The 19,761-nt window shown below is 40.8% G+C and overlaps 1 protein-coding gene across 1 annotated transcript in view; it reads right to left on the reverse strand.

The window, feature by feature from the left end:
• herc1 (HECT and RLD domain containing E3 ubiquitin protein ligase family member 1) overlaps nt 1-19,761 on the reverse strand; it is a 281,806-nt gene that overhangs the window by 235,969 nt on the left and 26,076 nt on the right. The gene's annotated exons all lie outside the window — the stretch shown is intronic.

The raw sequence follows: 19,761 nt of genomic DNA on the forward strand, positions 1-19,761 counted from the left end.
TCCCAGATACACCCCCACCCCACCCCACCCCCCCCCCCCCGGGCCTACTCTGCACTGCATCTCTAAAACAGATTAGTAAGCAAGAAATACAAAAAAAAAACTGGCATAGGACAGTCAAATACTCAACTCAGCATGTCAAAAGATAAGACTTCTCTTCTGATCCATCGTTAAACTCTAATCACCTACAGAAGATTCAGCAAATTCACACAGATTTTGACGGGAATTATAGTGTTAACATCAAATTTGAACTGACAAAAGAGGGTCAATCCCTCTGACACATTAAAAATCTTACATGCAGTACCATACATTTATTTTTGATTTAACACCAAATCTGTAGTAATGTGAGTATTATTAAAAGTAAGTTCATACGAATCGGGAAGCTGTTGGTAACAAGGGGCTGGCTCCAGGGTTGGGGAGGTTTTACTTCCGGTGTGCATTGTATGTAGTTCCACCACACATGCCACACGAGGTACTTGAAAGCCTCTGTATTGTAAATATCATTTGCCGTCCCGGATAATGTTCTTTTGGCCATAAAATTGTCCAGTGGTCCTTTTTTTTTTAAAAAGTAGAAGTTACCACAAAATCCATAAAAGGAAATGCTAACAAGCTTAGGTCTAAATGTAGATAAAGGCTGCATCTTCATCTACTTTTAGATTGAAGCTTCCCGACGTTTGGGCAGTGCTGACAAAACAGACTCCACAATTAGTAACTGGGCACTTTGTAGATGGGAGTAGCATGCTTTGGCAGAGGGTATAAATGTTTAGGCAGATAGAATGCCAAATAAGGTTGCTACCTTGTATGGAAAAGGATACAAGTAGGCTTCAGGGATATACAGACAGTAAAAATAGTGTAGATGAAACATGGTAGCGCAGTGGTTAGCACAACGTTTTACAGTACTGGCGATCCGGGTTCAATTCCTGCTGCTGCCAGTAAGAAGTTTGTACGTTCTCCCTGTGACCACTTGAGTTTCCTCCAGGTGATCCGGCTTATTTCCACATTCAAAAGACGTACTGGTTGGTAGGTTAACTGGCTATTGTAAATTGTCCCATGATTAGGCCAAGATTAAATTGGGGCATTGCTGGGAGGCACGACTTGAAGGCACAGAAGGGCCTATTCCATGTCGTATGTCAATCAATCATTAAATAAAAGCAGAGAAAAGGTGACGTTACCCACTTGGGCACACACTTAACACAACAGCAGTGTATTTGTGAAATGGTGAGATACTGAGTGCTGATGCTAAAAGAGACATGGGCGTACTTCAAACGAAATTGCAAAGACTGATATTCAAGTGCAACAAGCAATTAAGAGGACATTACCTTTTTACTGCAGAATTTAAATACAGGAGTAAAGAATTCTGTTACAATTGTGCAAGGACTTGACATAGCCACGACTGGAGTACTGAGTAGTTGGAAAGCATGGACATACATAGTAAAGCAAAACTTACTGGAATGGCAGAATTGTATTACGTAACTGAGACAATATTCTCATTAATTTAGAAGAATGCAAGAAGACTACATCAAAACATACAACGTCATTAAAGTTCTTTACAGATAAGCTACAGAGACAATGTTTATCCTAGCTAAGGAGTCTAGGATCAGAGGACAGCTTCAGAATAAGGGGAAGGGTGCTTGGAACTGAAATGAGTGCAAATTTCAATATTTAGTTGATTGTGAACTTTGAGAAATTCTCTAGCCTGATGGGTTGTGGGAATTCTGTCATTATGCTCATTCAAACTACAAATCAGAAGATTTCTGAACATTAAAGTAATCAAGGAATAATGGGATAGTGCTGGAAAATGGCATTGATATAGACAAATTAGCCAACATCTTAATGAATGGCACAGCAACAAACACCCTATTTCCCATGCACCTTTGAATGCATCTTCTATACATCTTGAATGCTGCCAAGTCTTTTGGAACTGTTGTTTCTAATCACTAGATACATGGCTTCCTGGTTGTACGGTAAGTAGTGTGCTGACAAAGACAACTCATATCGGAAACTTAATGTAAAATGTTCTGTTAATTCCTATTTTGAGCCACAATATCCATACCCAATAGTTATTTCTATTATTTCCTGTAGGGCCAAAATAGTCAGTAGCTCAATAAGATACAGGAACTGCTTTGCTCAATTGATTAAAGGTGACAAAAATAATGAATAAGTGGTACATCATGTCAAAGCCTCTGTTGTGCGAACAGCCATCGCAGAAACACATGGTTGCAAGGGGATCACAGCCATGAACTTTGTACTTAAAAATATTTGACCTTTGGCAATTCAGATGGGAAAGATGAGGTGATAAGACAACAGCAGATGTCATTTCATTGGCTCAGCACTGGAACGTTTGGGCCGTGAAGATGCACACACCAGGATGCTCTATGTTGACTTAAGCCTAGCATTTAAGACTATCATCCCTTCAAAACTAATCACTAAGCTCCGAGACCTGAAGCCTTAATAGCTTCTCATACAACTGAATCCTCATTTTCATCACTTGTAGATGCTGGTCAGCTTGGACTGGCAACAGCAGCTCCTCCACAATTACCACAAGCACAGTTGCACCACAAGGCTGTGTGTTTAGCCCCAGCTCTACTCACTTTATACTTACAACTGTGAGGGTGAGTACAGCTCCAATACCATATTTAAGTTTGCTGACATCACCATTGCTGTTGTCCAAATCAAAGATGATGAAGAATCGAATATTGAATGGAAGTTGAAAATCTGGCTGAGAGATGCTACCATCTCACTCAACATCAGCAAAATCAAAGCTGATTATTGCCAATTGGGGGTCCATGAGCCGGCACTCATTAGGGGATCGGAGGTGGAGAGGGTCAGTAACTTTCAATTCCTGGGTGTTATCAGAGCAGAGCATCTGTCCTAGGACTAGCACACAAGTACCATTTCAAAGAAGGTGCATATCTTTTATTTTTATTTTCAAGAACTTTACACAAGATCAGCATGTCATCTAAAACTTTGACAAAGTTCTATAAATGCAAAGTGGAGAGCATCCTGACTGGTATGGAAACACCAATGCCCAAGAAGGAAAAAGCCTGCAAGAAGAGAAGGATACAGCCCAGTTCATCACAGGAAAAGCCCACCCCATGATTGAGCATATCTACAAAGATTCCTGCCAAAAGAAAGCAGCATCCATCATCAAGGACCATGACCATCCAAGGCCATGCTCTATTCTCGCAGTAACCATTCAGGTGGTGGTACAGGTACCCAATGTCCCATACCAATAAGTTCAGGAACAGTTATTACCCTTCAACCATCAGGCTCCTGAGGCAGTAGGACAACTTCACTCACAACACTGAACTGATCACACAACCTAAGGACTCACTTTCAGGGACTCTACAACTCATGTCCACAGCATTATTTATTTTTATTATCAATATTTGTTTTTGTTTGTATTTGCAGTTTGTCTTCTTTTGCACATAGGTTGCTTGTCAGACTTTGTTTATATGCAGTTTTTTTACTGATTCGATTGTACTTCTTCGTTCAACTGTGAGGGCCTGCAAAAAGAAAGTGAATCTCTGTAGTATTTGGTGAGATATACATACTTTGATAACACATTTACTTTGAACTTCAAACCTTGAAGATAATATTGCTAATGAAATGTGAAATAGTAGCTGTGAAAAGTATTCTTGGCTCAGAAGATGCCGTTCATTTGTGTGGAGGTTAAAAGCAGCAAGGAAAAGGTGGTAGTGGTTAGAATTATGTACAGACCCTGAAAACAGCAACCACGAAGTTGGAAAAAGGAATATATCAACAAATAATGGGAAGGTTTTAAAAGAGCACTGCATTAAATATGGGACACTTCAATCTTTGGGCAGATTGACATAACCAAGTTGAAAAGGATGCCTGCAAAAACAAAATTCAAAAAGTATATCTGGGAGTTTTACGGAGCAAAACATGATGGAAAACAATAATGGAAGAGTAATTAGAGTTTGTAATGCCCATGGGATATCCTAAATGTTTCACACTCAATCAAATTAATTTCAAATTGTAGTCACTATTTCTATTTAAGCCAACAGCCAACCTGCACAAAGCAAGAACACAGAAGCAATCAAATAAATATACAGAATTTATTTCAGTATAAAGTACAAACAGAAAAACCTTCGTTCTTGGAATGCCCAAAATATTTGAACACACAAACAGAAAGGGACTACTTGGAGAGTTTTCTGAAAATTTGCACCTACAACTTTGCATGGCCCTCTCACTAATGCATTTAAATAGAGATTATACATTCTCATCCACACAGGTTGTCAAGTCCAAGTGTTCTGACTTACATTCTGGAGTACCATCATCTAAGACAAACTAGAATTACATAACAACTGTTTTTGATAAGTGCCTGTCTATTTGGCAAAGAGCCAGAACCAATGACCTTTCAGAAAAACAAAGAACAAATGCTTTTCCTGCATGGCAACAAGCAAAAAAAAATCTGATCACCAACAGACTTAAGAATGCATACAAAATCAGGAGGAAAATTTAATATGAGGAAAGTAAGGAGAATCAAAAGAATGCAAGATCCATTTACATTTTTTTAATGTCAGGAAAAAAACTATGCCTGTGAACAAATTAAAAGGCATGAATGAAAACATCTCATGAAATAATTAGAAAGATGGCAAGTTCACCAAAAATATCAGTAACAATAACAATAAACTGCATGTTAAACATTTTGCCTTCTGTGGGCAAGCGAGTTCTGGATCCGCAAAGCAATGTCTCCTTGGATCCCATGCCTCCTTACTTTCTCAATAAGCCTTGCATGGGGTACCTTGTCAAATGCCTTGCTGAAATCCATAAACATCTACTGTTCTTCCTTCATCAATGTGTTTAGTCACATCCTCAAAAAATTCAATCAAGCTCATAAAGCACAACCTGCCTTTGACAAAGACATGCTGACTATTCCTAATCATATTATGCCTCTCCAAATGTTCATAAGTCCTGCCTCTCAGGGTGTTCTCCATCAACTTACCAACCACTGAAGTAAGTCTCACTTGTCTATAATTTCCTGGGCCATCTCTATTCCGTCTTGAATAACGGAACAACATTCACAACCCTCCAGTCCTCTGGAACCTCTCCCATCCCCATTGATGATGCAAAGGTCAACCCTAGAGGCGCAGCAATCTCTTCCCTCCCCTCCCACAGTAGCCTGGGGTACATCTCCTAGTGACTTACCCAACTTGATGCTTTCCAAAAGCTCCAGCACATCCTCTTTCTTAATATCTAGATGATCAAGCTTTTCAGTCCACTGTAAGTCATCCCTACAATCGCCAAAATCCTTTTCCGTAGTAAATTCTGAAGCAAAGTACCCATTAAGTACCTCTGCTATCTCCTCCCGTTCCATACACACTTTTCCACTGTCACACTTGATTGGTTCTATTTTCTCACATCTTATCCGCTTGCTCTTCACATATTTGTAGAATGCTTTGGGGTTTTCCTTAATCCTGCCTGCCAGGGCCTTCTCATGGCCCCTTCTGGCTCTCCTAATTTCTTTCTTAAGCTCCTTCCTGCTAGCCTTATAATCTTCTAGATCTCTATTATTACCTAGTTTTTTGATCCTTTTGTGAGCTCTTCTTTTCTTCTTGACGAGATTTACAACAGCCTTTGTACACCACGGTTCCTGTACCCCACCATCCTTTCCGTCTCATTGGAACGTACCTATGCAGAACTCCACGCAAATATCCCCTGAACATTTGCCACATTTCTTCCGTACATTTCCCTGAGAACATCTGTTCCCAATTTATGCTTCCCACCTGATAGCCTTACACCAATTAAACACTTTCCTAACTTGCCTGTTCCTCTCCAACACTATGGTAAAGGAGATAGAATTGTGATCACTATCTCCAAAATGCTCTCCCATTGTGAGATCTGACACCTGACCAGGTTCATTTCCCAATACCAATCAAGTACAGCAGTGGTCCCCAAGCACCGGGTCGCAAAGCATGTACTACCGGGCCGCGAGGAGGAAATATGATCTGGCGATATGAAATTATATGAGCCAGCTGCACCTTTCCCCATTCCATCAAGCCCGTTGTTGAACATGAACACACACGAGGTCATTACACACACAAAGCCATTACCCACGCAATATCATCAGTCGCCTAAATGCAGTGATACCCTAGCACCAGGGATCACTGGTTGGCCTTGGGTAACCGGCCACCTCGCACGGCCAGCAAGAAGTGCCGTCGCTACTGGGCTGGAGTGTGGACAGCTGGGCGCCGCCTCTAAATTCTCACTTAACTAGAAGGGTGTACTTCCAATGAGACTCAAGCGGCCTAGCATCATCCACAAAGAAGCCTATTGATTGGCACCCCATCCACCACCATAAACTTTTACTAATTCTACTAAAGGCACAGCATAGTCTCAGTACATACCATCTGCAAAATGTACAGTGGTAGCTTATCTGTCAGCATCTCCCAAACTTGTAATCTCTGCAGTTATAAGGACCCATCATCTGGACTTGAAATATACAGTCTGTTCCTTCATAGTCACTGGGTCTACATCATGGAATTCCTTATCCTACAACACTGTTGATATACCTTAATAATGAGTAATACATCAATTCAATTAACCAGCTAACTATCACCTTAAAAGGAGCAATTTCAGATGGGCAATAACTTGCCATCAACATCTTCGTACTGTATGGTGGCACAGCTAAAAGAGCTCATTCCCAAAGACATCAGTGATCAGGTTCTGCTCTGATTCATGGTGCTGTGCAGAGCTTGCATGGCTTCCCTTGTGATCACACAAATTTTTTATTTTCTTCACATCCTCCATAAACTCAGCCGTATTCTAATAGACATTAGCAACAAATTACAGCGGCCAGTTAACTTAGCCACGCCTGTGGAATGTGGAAACCAGAGAAGCTGGAAGAAGTCCACTGATCACAGGGAGAATGTGCAAGCTCTGCGCAGACAGTACACCAGGTCCAAACTAAACTTGGTTCTATACAGCCATGAGACAACAGCTCTAGTAGCTATGCCACCGTGCTGACACAGTGTACCATTGGCTCAACTAGAATTATATTTACTATTTTCTGTGAAAGATCTATTGTGTCACTGAAACTTGATGTTTGACTATTAAATAAACACATTCAAATTTTGACTTACTTTATTTCATCCATGATATTTCCCATTTCCTTTGATAACAATAAATGGCATCCTTTATATTGTTGTTGGTTAGAGTACATTGAGAACACAAATAATAGCCTAGTAATGAGTCTCCATCAAGTAGAGAATCACCATGTCCACCCATCCAGGCAAATTAACCCAAAATCACTGATGAAATGCAAAAAAAAAGCAACCACAGTGCAACTGTGTGGCGTTTTGAACTTCACAAAGTTATCGCTCTAGTTGCATAACACTTCAGAAGACTCAAAGTCCTCCTTTCATTTCAATTATTATTTGATTATAACTGAAGTGTGATGGCATGATGTGGGAATTACAATTTATTTATAAATTGTTTTACTCCAGTTATGAGTAAAATTTTTTTTGTTGAAAGCACATATTGAACTCAGTGAACTGACATTATACACCATTATTCTGATCTGCTGTTCTGACTCACAACTTCTCTTTTTTTAAAAATATACTCTCATATCATGTATCATTTCTAACTGGGAGAATACTTGTTCCTATATTTTTGTTAATAATCAAGTTAACAAAAGTATAAAATGGTTTGTTTCCTCCTGCCTGCTTCCCTTTGTGGATTAAAGCTATACCTGCTTAAATACAGGCAACCTAATCCAAACTTATTTTCACCCCAACAGCTTTCAAATTGCCAAGAATAGACAATTTAGTTCACAGTTCCTTTCACCTTACTTGGAATGACACAACCATGATCAAGTATTTACCAAATGCAACCCAACATACCAAAATAATTCATGCTATTTCAATAATGTATCATTACTTTTATTCATTACTATACAAGTATTTTTGCTCATTATAAAACCATCTTCCAAGTGAATTACTGTACAAATACTGTAAAATGTGCAAATACACCCAACCACATCTCTGTATTGTGCATTTGTACAATCCCTTATTAATATCCCTCCTACTTGGAGGGAGTTTATGCTGTGAAATTTGTATTGTGACAGCAGTACCATGCAAACTTTAAAAATTGCTATGTTACAATAAGAAATAAACAGTACAAAAGAGGAATAGTGAGATAGTGTTCACAGACCATTCAGAAATTTGGCAGAGGGAAAGAAGCTGTTCCTAACATCTTGAGTGTGAGATAAGGGCATGTCACAGATGGTGACGGTCCTTCGTGATGGGTGTTCCTTTCTTGAGATACTGTGTTTTGAAGATACCGTCAATAGTGTATACTATTGACCCATTATGGAGCTGGTTGAGTCCACAACCCTCTGCAAACTTGTTTGATCCTGTGCACTGAAGGCTCCATATCAAATGGTGGCAAAACCAGTCAGAATGCTCTCCATGTTACATCTGCAAAAATCTGCTGGAGTCTTTGGTGACATCCCAAATCTCCTCACAATCCTAATGATGTATAGCCACTAGTGTGCCTTCCTCATGATTGCATCAAAATGTTGAGCCCAGGATAGATGATTACACCCATGAGTTTGAAGCTACCTGTCCAATCCACTGCTGACCCCTGAATAAGCATTGGTGTGTTCTCCCAATTTCTCACTCCTGAAGTCCACAATCGATTCCTTGCTGACATTGAGTGCAAGGTTGTCATTACAACACCACTCAATCAGCCAATCAATTTTTGCTTCTATACACCTCTTTGTCGCCATCTGAGATTCTGTCAACAACAGTAGTGTCATCAGCAGATTTATAGATGGGGTGTTTGAGCTGTGCCTAACCACACAGTCATGGGTATAGAGGTGTAGCAGGTAAGCACGCATCCTTGAGGTGCTCCTGTACTAACTGACAGCAAGGGGACATTATTACTAATCCACAATGACTGCAGTCTCCTGACAAAGAGGTCAAGGATCCTGTTGTAGAGGGAGATCGAGGCCCAGGTTTTGAAGCTTGCTTATTAGTAGAGGAAATGATGGCATTGAATATCAAGCTGTTGTACACAGCAGCCTGACGTAGGAGCAATACAATAAAAATATTGAAAGTATGAACAGGTTGATAAATATACAATTGCAGTGACAATTGTGTGTAGAGCATGAATTAAGACTAAATGCAAAAAGTTTTGGGTAGAGGAGATGACAATGCACATACAGATTGCATATCAAAGTAGAAAAGTCAAATTTCATTAAAAAGATCAGATAAATTGAGTGATAGGAAATAAAAAGAAGGAACACAGCATGAAACTATTGCTCGTAAAGAAAACCAGTTCAAATATCCGGCCTGTTTTCTATTGCTATAATACTTGCAGTTTTATGATTCTACTTTGCACACACCTGCTATGAAAGGTTAATTTTCTTTTGTCTTTTCTGGGGATGTGTTCTACAATGTGAAATTTTCAAGAAATATTTAGAAGCAGTATCAATCAGCTCATTTCCTGATTCTCCATTCTTACCACAAATCAATACAAACAGAATCCCCTTCTGCCTGCACATTTAATGTCAACAGCCTCTTCATCCAGCTATCAGTAAACCAGAATTTTCTCAGTACTACATTTGCTCATTTTTTCCTCTTTTCATGGGTCAGCAAGTTTTCTGAGTACAGTTAAGGTTAATCAGGACAGTTGCTTATTTGGGACTACCCTTAAAGAATAAAAACCTGGATTCCAACTATTTATTTGGGACAACATGCTGCTTAATTAGGACAGGAGACTGTTTCAGGACAATTTCTAACTAATGTCAGTCACATGAACTTGTGTGGCCATTAGACACTGCACCAGGCATGGGCAAACTACGGCCATATGCTTTTTAAGCTTTTTAATCCGACCCGCAGAACTTGATGAAATTACATTAATAAACCTTGTTAACGTTTTCCCCGCAATTCTGGCGTTTTCCCAATAGATGACGCACTCTATATACATTTGTGGCGACCCATTTCCTGGCACATCCGAACCGGCTCACAATTAGCCAGCGTTCCGGCTAAGGGAGATAGCCTGCGGGGATTTGCGAGCACAGAGCTTTGGAGCCTCTGCACCACGGTGGGGGGGGGGGGGGGGCAGGTTGAGGGAGGCTTAAAAGTGAGGCTGGGGATTTCAAATAAAGTTTTTTTCTTCGACTGCAGTTACCGACTCCGTGTCGTAATTTTAGTGCTGCATGTAGGACACCGCTACACATTGACCTTTGTTGAGGTACAGCGTATTACTCCACATTTGCGCTTTACTCTTTGTTCGGCTCGACCTATTTGTGTGAACAGGCATTCAGCGTCATGAACATCAACAAAGCCAGCCACAGATCCAAGTTAACTGACCAACACCTCAGATCCATCCTGAGAATCGCCACAACAAAACTAAATCCAGACTTTGATGCGCTGGCTAAAAAGGGAGACCAACAACACTGTTCCCACTGAAATTAAAAATAAGTTTCTTCGTTGTGTTATGTAAAAAATGCATTTGAAAATATTTTTTTCAATAAGCCTTACATGTTACATGTAATTTCTGTTAAGTGATGGACATGAGTAGTGCGCAGGTGCACGTACGTTCTCAAAATAAAAAATGCGTTCCAAATCAAATAACGCACTCCGCCTACTGGCGCGCTGCACTGTTCTGTCCTTGTGCTGGTCGTTGTTGAGTTTTGGCACAGGGGACAATTGAATAAGAAGGAGCAGGACAAGTAGACCTGCATCTCCTACCGTTTTTGAAATAAAGACAGTCAGGAGGAGAGTGATGATGATAATATCTTGAAGGATAACAGAATTTTCAGTGCTTTAAAATAATAACTGTTACTATTAAAAAAAGCTGTATTTTATTCATTTAATTTTCAGTGTTTTAAAAGTCATTTCAAAAAATAGCTAAATACCATGGGACTTCAAAGACAGATATTTTGTTGTAATGCATTTGTTCATTTTCAATTGAAATTAAAGCACATGTTTTCTACATATCCCATGATATTTTATTTTCTCTTATGAGGTGTATTACCAAAACACTCCGTCCATCTGCTCCTGGTCCGGCCCCCCTGTCAAATTTTAGAACCCTTTGTGGCCCACAAGTCAAAAAGTTTGCCCACCCCTGCACTACACCATGCCTCGAGTGAACTGTTCTTAAATTGCATTGTTGGTGTGTGTTTGTACTCAACAGTGATTTTTGTCACTGATAGTTGACAAGAAATAAGCAGGAAGATAAATTAGAATTGTTTTCCTCACTGCAGTTCAATCATTCATGCTTGGAGATGCCAGCAATGGCCGGGAGTGAAAATGAAATGATTTCACTACTCCAATAAGTTAGGAACTACAAAAAAATTGAAGGCATCGATAATCGATCTTGAATGTTACAATGAAAATGAAGATTTGGAGGATGCAATCGTCAAATGCAATGTATGAAGGCAATCCATTGTCTGTTCTAGGTATCTACGCTAATTGGTTCATTTACAGTCAATCAAAAGCACACGGCAGCGAGTTGTCTGTCATATCCGACGATGACAGAGAAACCATTGCAGGAGAGAGTTTTTTTTTAAAAAGGGCAAAGCCATTGCACTGGGACAGTTCCACTCTCTGGACCTCAGAAGGCCGGATCCAGTGGTACAAATAGTCGTCACAAACAGGGGTCTTCAATGGTGCATTAGGCTACCATGACTTCTTCTGTGCCTTGTCATGCCTTTTGTCTCCTCGAAGAACCGCCTTCTTGGCCGTTGGATCTCACTGTTGATCTCATCCACCCACATGCTAGGACAGGCACGTCTCTATTTCACTACAGTATGAGGCCTGCTGGCTGCCCTCACCTGGCTTAGCCTGCCTGTCGAAGCGATGTACCGGGGTGTAGGTGCTGTCACATACCAACAGCTTCTTGGAGCCAAAGGTGAGAGGTTGAGTGTCTGGTGCAGACCAAAGGCAAGTGAGCTGCCACAGAATGGTCACAACGAGCCCCTTCAGCAGAGGTGCTAACTCTACTTGGATGCCCCATGAACAGCATGGAGCATTCAAGGACATTTTCAACCTTTCACTGCTATGGGCAGAAGTTCTCACTTGCTTCAAAAAGGCAATAATTATACCACCGCCCAAGAAGAATAATGTGAACTGCTTTAATGACTATCATCCAGTTGCACTCACATCTACAGTGATAAAATGCTTTGAGAGGTTGGTCATGTCTAGACTGAACTCCTGCCTCAGCAAGGACCTGGACCCATTGCAATTTGCCTATCGCCACAACAGGTCAACAGCAGATGCAATCTCAATGACTTTCCACACAGCTTTAGACCACCTGGACAATACAAACACCCATGTCAGGATGCTGTTCATTGACTATAGATCAGCATTTAATACCATCATTCCCACAATCCTGATTGAGAAGTTACAGAACCTGGGCCTCTGTACCTCCTTCTGCAATTGGATCCTTGACTTCCTAACCACAAAACCACAATCCGTGCAGATTAGTGATAACAACACCTCCTCGCTGACGATCAACTCTGTTGCACCACAGGGATGTGTGCTTAGCTCACTGCTCTACTAGCTATATACCCATGACTGTGTGGCTAGGTATAACTCAAATACCATCCAATAAATTTGTTGATGATACAACCATTGTTGGTAGAATCTCAGGTGGTGATGAGAGGGCGTACAGGAGCGAGATATGCCAACTAGAGGGGTGGTGCCGCAGCAACAACTTTGCACTCAACGTCACTAAGATGAAAGTGCTGCTGTGGACTTCAGGAAGGGTAAGACAAAGGAACACATACCAATCCTCATAGAGGGATCAGAGTGGAGAGAATGAACAGTTTTAAGTTCCTGGGAGTCAAGATCTATGAGAATCTAACCTGGTCCTAACATATCAATGCAGTTATAAAGAAGGCAAGACAGCGACTATACTTCATTAGGAGTTTGAAAGAGATCTGTTATGTCAACAAATATGCTCAAAAACTTATATAGATGTACCGCGGAGAGCATTCTGACAGTCTGCATCACTGTCTGGTATGGGGGAAGGGGCTACTGCACAGATCGAAAGAAGCTGCAGTGGGTTGTAAATTTAGTCGGCTCCATCTTGGGCACTAGCCTACAAAGTACCCTGGACATCTTCAAGGAGCGGTGTCGCAGGAAGGCAGTCTCCATTATTAAGGACTTTCAGCACCCAGGGCATGCCCTTTTCTCACTGTTACCATCAGGTTGGAGGTACAGAAGCCTGAAGGCACAAACTCAGAGATTCTGAAACAGCTTCTTCCCCTCTGTCATCCGATTCCTAAATGGACTTTGAACCCTTGAACACATAGAATATAGAATACATAGAATAGTACAGCACATTACAGGCCCTTCGGCCCACAATGTTGCGCCAAACCTCAAACCCTGCCTCCCATATAAGCCCCCAACCCTAAATTCCTCCGTATACCCGTCTAGCAGTCTCATAAATTTCACTTGTGTATCTGCCTCCACCACTGACCCAGGCAGTGCATTCCACGCACCAACCTACCTCATTTTTAAAAAAATGTATATTATTTCTGTATTTTGCATGAGTTTTAATCTATTCAATATATGCATACTGTAATTAATTTACTTATTTATTATTGTATATTTTTTCTTCTATATTATGTATTGCATTGAACAGCTACTAAGTTTACAAATTTCATGATACGTGCCAGTGACAATAAACCTGATTCTGATTCTGATTCTGAGCAGTGTTCCACCGTCGATAACTAACAGGAACTAATACACAGTTTTATAGTACAGTAGTAGCATTGGTAGTGCTCTAATCTGTTCTTTATTTCATTTAAATATGCAATTTGTTACTCAGTTAAATGATAATTCGCTTTTTTTTAAAAAACCTTTTTAACTATTTCCATGAGACTTTGGCTGATTGGGGCAGCCATTTAATTGGGCCAAAATATACTGGGTCCCGATATTAACCGGGATCCACTGTATTAAACAAAATCGGTGGTCATATCATAATTAGGGCAGCCACTTAATTGGCCCAAAATGTGCTGGTTCTATGTGTCTCAATTAACCAGAATCCACTGTATTTGTATCAAATGTAGTGTTTATTCTAACATTCTCACAACACTGTACATAAATCACTATTTTCCAGCATGTCCTGTTAAATCTACATTACATTATTTCTTTAGATAACACACTGATTGGGTTATTGTTTGTTTTCGCAATCATCTACTTTTCTATAAGCAAGGATGTTAGGGGATATGGAACAATCCAGGTAAATGAGCTGTCATCGCAACTCCAGGAGTCAGTACCAAAGATCCAGAAGTCCAGAATTTGAAGCCCAATGGACGACGTCTGGAGATTTGAGACCGGAGGCCCAGAGGCCCGTCCTGGAATTGGAGAGCTGCTGCATTTGTGGGGTGGGAGGAGGAAGGAAAGGGGCTTGTTTTGTTGCTTATTGTGTTCTGTTTCGTTGTGTTCTGTGTTGTTCTGCCGAACACCGTCGTATGCTATGTGGATGCTGGAACATGTAGTGATACTCGCGGCCTCCAGCACATCACTACGTCTTGACTGTTAATGCAGATGATGCATTTCACTGTATGGTTCAATGTAGATATGATAAAATAAATCTGAATCTGTACTGAGTAATGATACACATGCGTAAGGGTGTAACAGAACTGTAAAATGGGCTCAAAGGCTGAATGGGCCAATTCCTGATCCTGCATTCCCAAGCACCATCATGATTTCTCTGTAACTCATCACCTCAATTCTCCCTCCTACTCCCATTCGGAAATTTCACTGACTTCCTTCACTATTTCCAGTATCAAGTGTAAACTTCACAACATCATGAGTTAACTTAACACTCCAAAGCATTAAGCAAGGTACCACAACCACTGACAGGCAGAATGCATAACATTGCCCGACAGCTCCTGTCAGCTCACTCATGCAGTGCAGAATTATTTTAATAAATTCATATTTATTTTTCTTCATGTTTTGACTTTTGAAGGTGGATCCAACATAATGAAAGTTACTATAAAATAGTGATGGCATTTTGAAATTCTGTGAATTCTTTGAAGTAATATTTGAGATATTTAACCTAAAAAGTCCTACTTTTTTTAAAAAGTCAGGCATGATTTAACTCTCTTATAGTAATTTACTTTGAAGATTATCTACTCTTCAGTAAAGAATTTTTTTTTCAGCTGTTGACAGACATGCTACAACCTTTTATTCTATCCATGGTCTGGTTGGCTTAAAATATAATGAAGTATATGTATGTAGGCCTCCGTTAGTCTCGATAGCCTTGGAAAGTTTCCAGGGCGCAAGCCTGGGCAAGGTTTTTTTTTAAAAAATGGAAAACCAGCAGTTGCCCAAGCTGCAAGTCTCCCCTCTCCATGCCACTGATGTTGTCCAAGGGAAGGGCATGAGATATTGAAGAACTGCATTGTTGAAAGTAGCACCTTACACAAAAAAAACAGGTCTACTGCATGTTCAGTTTCAACGTAGAAGATTCAATGACCCTACGTGAAGAGCAAGAGGACTGAATTCCCAGCATCCTGAAAATATTTAACAAACACCAAGGTCAAGCAGATTTTTAGTCATTCTTCTTACAGCTGGTTGTGGAATCAGGCTGCAAGAAATATTTGTCTACATATTCATAGTGACTGCAACTCAAAAAGCAGTCTTGCTCCAAGAACTGGAATTCGACTGTAAACAAGGTGGAAGAGCGGAAACCTAACCAATCAGGAGGAATGCACTATGGGGATACAGGTACCACTGGACTAGACATACCTGATGAAGATGGCAGAGTTTGTCATCAAAACTTCAATTGTAATTGATACCTGTACCCGGCTAGAAGACCGAGAAGAGTTTATTAGTCATATATCAGATTCAGATTATTGTCATTTAGAAACCACAATGCAATGCAGTTAAAAAATGAGATAACGTTCCTCCAGAATGATATCACAAAAGCATATGACAAAACAGACTACACTAGAAAATCCACACAACGTTTGGCGATCACCAATCCAGAGTCTGGAGAGGCTGCTGTGTACGGAAAGGAGCTCCAAATCCACCAAACAAGGCCAAAAACTAAAGCACTAGATCTTTTTGCTAATATTTAATTTAAAAGAAACATTAGCAAATTTGCTGATGACACAAAGCTGGGTGGCAGTGTGAAATGTCAGGAGGATGTTATGAGAATGCAGGGTGACTTGGACAGGTTGGGTGAGTGGGCAAATGTATGGCAGATGCAGTTTAATGTGGATAAATGTGAGGTTATCCACTTTGGTGGCAAGAACAGGAAGGCAGATTACTATCTCAATGGAGTCAAGTTAGGAAAAGGGGATGTACAACGAGATCTAGGTGTTCTTGTACATCAGTCAATGAAAGCAAGCATGCAGGTACAGCAGGCAGTGAAGAAAGCTAATGGCACGCTGGCTTTTATAACAAGAGGAATTGAGTATAGGAGTATAGAGGTCCTTCTGCAGTGGTACAAGGCCCTGGTGAGACCACACCTGGAGTATTGCGTGCAGTTTTGGTCTCCAAATTTGAGGAAGGACATTCTTGCTATTGAGAGAGTGCAGCATAGGTTCACAAGGTTAATTCCCGGAATGGCAGAACTGTCATATGTTGAAAGATTAGAGCGACTGGGCTTGTATACACTGGAATTTAGAAGGATGAGAGGGGATCTGATTGAAACATATAAGATTATTAAGGGATTGGACACACTGGAGGCAGGAAGCATGTTTCCGCTGATGGTTGAGTCCAGAACTAGAGGCCACAGTTTAATAATAAGGGGTAGGCCATTTAGAACAGAGATGCGGAAAAACTTTTTCACCCACAGAGTGGTGGATATGTGGAATGCTCTGCCCCAGAAGGCAGTGGAGGCCAAGTCTCTGGATGCATTCAAGAGAGAGTTAGATAGAGCTCTTATAGGTAGCAGGGTCAAGGGATATGGGGAGAGGGCAGGAACGGGGTACTGATTGTGTATGATCAGCCATGATTGCAGTGAATGGCGGTGTTGGCTAGAAGGGCTGAATGGCCTACTCCTGCACCTATTGTCTATTGTCTAAAAGTCACCAGAATAAATTAGGGCCCAAGAGAAATAGAATGAAGATGATTAGCAATAATATTTTTTTTTAAATCCTGAAGGATTTTTTATTAAGGATCTAGACCTTAAACAGTTCTTTCAAAGCTGAATTATAGCAGGATTGAGATTTATTAATTTCAATAAATAGTGTGCTAGCAAGAGGTTATACATAAACAAAGAGATTCTACAGATGCTGGAAATCCAGAACAATACACACACAAAATGCTAAAGGAACTCAGCAGATCAGGCAGCATGGAGGGGAGTAACCAGATGATGTTTCAAGCTGAGACTTTTCATCACAACTGGAGAGGCAGGGGAAAGAAGCCAGAATAAGGTGGTGGGAGAGGGGAAGAGGACAAATGAGAAGGTGATAGATGAAACCAGGTAACGGGGAAGGCAAGTGGGTGAGGGGGGGGGGGGGGTTTGCAAGTAGCTGCGGAACTAATAGCTGAAAAAGATAAAGAGCTGGAGGAGAAGGTATCTGATAAGACAGTAGACCACAGGAGAAAGGGAAGGAGGAGGCGCACCAGGGGTAGGTGATCGGCAAGTGAGGAGAAGAGGGGATTGAGAAAGAGGGAAGGGGGAGAGAGAATAAATGATCAGAATCTGGAGAAATCAATACTCATGCCATCAGGTTGGAGGTTACCCAGATGGAATACGAGGTGTTCCTCCTCCGACCTGAGAGTGGCCTCATTGTGGCAGTAGAGGAGGCCATGTCGGAATGGGGATTGGAACTAAAGTGGTTGGCCACTAGGAAATCCTGCTTTTTGTGGATGGAGCAAAGTAGACTCCAAACTACATCAAGTCACCAAAGTAGAGGTGGCTGCATCAGGAGCCTTGTTTCCGATAGGCAACAGATTTGCAGATGAAGTGTTGCCTCACCTGGAAGGACTGTTTGAGGCCCCTGAATGAAGGCAAGGGAGAAGGTGAATGGGCAGGTGTAGCACTTCTTCCGCTTGCAGACACAAGTGTCAGGAGGGAGATCAGTGAGGATGGACGAATGGACAAGGGAAACATGGAAGGAGCAATCCCTGCGAAAAGCAGAGTATGTGGGGGGTACAAAGGAAATGAAGGGTTTGGTGGTAGGGTCCCATTGAAGATTGTGATAGTTGTAGAGAGGCTTTAATTTTGGGCGAGACCATGCAAATAGGGAAGGAAAAGGAAAAACAAGGCATTAGGAGTAAGACATTATCCCATCACAGAGAAAACAGGTACATAAATTTCATGGCTATAATTAACCCTCAGCCATATCGCACATTTCATTGTTTTACCTGACACACACACAAATTGGCCAACACGTTTCCTACCTTACATGACCAGACTTCCAAAATTTGTCATCAAGTGTTATATGACATGGGTTATTGTGAAAACCGGTTTGAAAATCTTTGCAGCTCAGCCAAGGACAACCACCACTATGTGATTGATTTTTAGAGTCAATATCACAGGACGCATCTAAATACAGACCCTTATTACTGAATATGCTAGGAAAAATATGAAATTGATATTTCCCCTGGCGGGAACTAGACATTACAATCAAACAATAGCAGTCTGGCCTTCAGGATAGAGATAAGAAATCTGTTAACCTAGTAAGCTGGTGAATCTTTGGAGAATTGTGGACAACAGAAGCATACTAGTTAACTGGTTCCGAGGTAAAAGATTAGACATTACCTTACTGAAAGGTGGGGCAGAAGTGAGAGAGAGAGAGAGAGAGAGAGACCCAACAACATCCCGCTGCTATTTATGTTCACAGTTCCATACAGTTCACTAGAGCTCACCACAGTATGCTACTTAGTCTTTGTGTTTGTTGGATTACTGTTCATACATGCATTTGCCAGGTAATTGAGCTTGGATTTGTTGCATAATCAGAAGAATGGACTTGGTATAATGAACAGGGCTGGTAAGGGTAATTAGGTTTCATGAACAGTGTTACCATGTCATCCTACGATGTGGTAATTCTGTGCATGAAACCTGTTCCCATCTGCCAAACTAGACCGAAAGCAACCGTACTACGCAATGCAGCTACCTGACCTGCTGAGTTCCTCCAGCATTTTCTTGATGTTGCTCAAGATTTCCAGCATCTGCAGAACCTCATGTGTCTTGAATATACCACTAAGTTAACTTCCAATTTTGTACTAATGAAGGAGCTCGTTTAAATATTGTCTACAACTGTGCATTATTTCCTCCAACGATTCTTCCCCATTGAATTTCCATCAACAAACCAAATTCATTCATGTATGATAAGACTGTGCGTGATAGAATATTGTTCCAAATACAAAGAGATGCTTCAGTGACAGACTTTGGACAATAAAATAGCTGTTTGCTCGCCAGAATTAACTCAAGAGACAATTAACTTTGTAAAGCCTTCTGAGACACTTCACATGAGTGTTACCAAACTTGACACTAACCAACAAAAGAAATGTTAAGTCATAAGACCAAACCCAAACCGCAAGACCAAAGAGGCAGCTTTTGTGGAGCAACTTAAAGGAAGCAAAGTAGAGGCAGGAAAATTTGGGAATATTGACAGGAAATAGGGGTTGAAAGTCCAGGGTACAGGAATTATTTTTCCTGAACAACTTAAAGGCTTTCCTGTATTGGCAATCAAACAAGTTTTATTTGTTTTATATTCAAGATTTCTAAGAGTTTTTGCTCAAAGGAAATGGAATTTGCAGAACTAATGATACACGTTTTATATTATTGATACATGTTGTATCAATAATATACATGTTGTAT

Source organism: Hypanus sabinus, chromosome 21 (assembly GCF_030144855.1).
Source record: "Hypanus sabinus isolate sHypSab1 chromosome 21, sHypSab1.hap1, whole genome shotgun sequence".
Classification (NCBI taxonomy): domain Eukaryota; kingdom Metazoa; phylum Chordata; class Chondrichthyes; order Myliobatiformes; family Dasyatidae; genus Hypanus; species Hypanus sabinus.